This window comes from Cicer arietinum, chromosome 3 (genome assembly GCF_000331145.2).
Source record: "Cicer arietinum cultivar CDC Frontier isolate Library 1 chromosome 3, Cicar.CDCFrontier_v2.0, whole genome shotgun sequence".
In the NCBI taxonomy this organism is placed as follows: domain Eukaryota; kingdom Viridiplantae; phylum Streptophyta; class Magnoliopsida; order Fabales; family Fabaceae; genus Cicer; species Cicer arietinum.
Window position 1 is genome coordinate 9,932,557 of NC_021162.2, and position 1,627 is coordinate 9,934,183.

Here is a 1,627-nt window from a genome sequence, read left to right on the forward strand (position 1 = left end):
ATTTCGGTCCATTTTTGTCGGGTGGTACAAAAATTGCCTGAAAAGTCTAGATGAAATCGGGAATTTTCGTACCACCCGATTTCGGTCCATTTTTGTCTGGTGGTAAGAAAATCGCCTGAAAAGTCCCAATTAAATCAAGGACTAAGAGACTCTTATGACATTCTTCTCTAAAATTTATAACTATGTTTTAGGTTCCGCGCCAGACTTCAAACACTAGTCATCGTCTGGTCCAAAAATACAGATGTTGGTCTATTTTTTTCGAGGGGTATGAAAGTCGCCCGAAAGTCCAAATGAAATTAGGGACCGGGAGACCATTATAGCATTCTTCCCTAGAATTTATAAATTTGTTTCGGGTTCCACGCCAGATTTCAAACACTTGCCATCGTCTAATCCGAAAATACAGATGTTGGTCCATTATCGTCGATGGGTACGAAAGTTGCCTGAAAAGTCCGAATGAAATCAAGGACCGGGAGACCATTATAGAATTCTTGTTCTAAATTTATAACTGTGCTTCGGGTCCGCGTTAGATTTGAAACATTAGCCATCGTCTTGTTCGAAAATACGCATTTCGATCCGTTTTAGTCGAGTGGTACAAAAATCACCCGAAAACTCCAGATTAAATCGAGGACCGGGATACCATTATAGCATTCTTCTCCAAAATTTATAACTGTGTTTCGGGTTACGCACCAGATTTCGAACACTAGCCATCGTGTGGTCCGAAAATACGATTTTCGGTCTATTTTTGTCGGGTGGTACCAAAATCTCCCGAAAAGACCAGATGAAATCAAGGACCAAGAGACCCTTATAGCATTCTTCTCCTACATTTATAAGTCTATTTCGGGTTCTGCGTCAGATTTCAAACACTAACCATCGTTTGGTCTGAAACTACGGACTTTGGTCCATTTTTGTTTGGTGGTACGAAAATCGCCTGAAAAGTCCAGATGAAATCGAGGACAGGGAGACCCTTATAACATTTTTCTTCAAAATTTATAAATGTGTCTCGGGTTCCGCGCCAGATTTCAAACACTAGCCATCGCCTGGTCTGAAAATACTGATTTTGGTCCTTTTTTGTCGATGGGTACGAAAATCGCCCGAAAATCCATATGAAATCGAGGACAAGAAGACTCTTATTATAGCATTCTTCTCCTGAATTTATAACCGTGTTTCAGATTCCGCGTCTGATGTTAAGCATTGGCCATCCTCGGGTCCGAAAATACATAATTTGGTCCATTATCATCGATGGGTACGAAAATCGTCTGAAAAGTCCAAATGAAATTGGGGACCAAATGTCCCTTATAGAATTCTTCTTCTAAATTTATAATTGTTAATCGATCCATTTTAGTCGGGTGGTACGAAAATAACCCGAAAAGTCCATATGAAAACCAGGACCGGGAGATGATTATGGCATTCTTCTTCAAAATTTATAACTATGTTTCGGGTTCCGCGTCAGATGTCAAACATTAGCCACCGTCTGGTCCGAAAATACCATTTTCGGTCTATTTTTGTCGGGTGGTACAAAAATTGCCCGAAAAGACTAGATGAAATCGAGGACCAGGAAACCCTTAAAGCATTCTTCTCCAAAATTTATTATTGTATTTCGGGTTCCGCATCAGAATTCAAACACTAC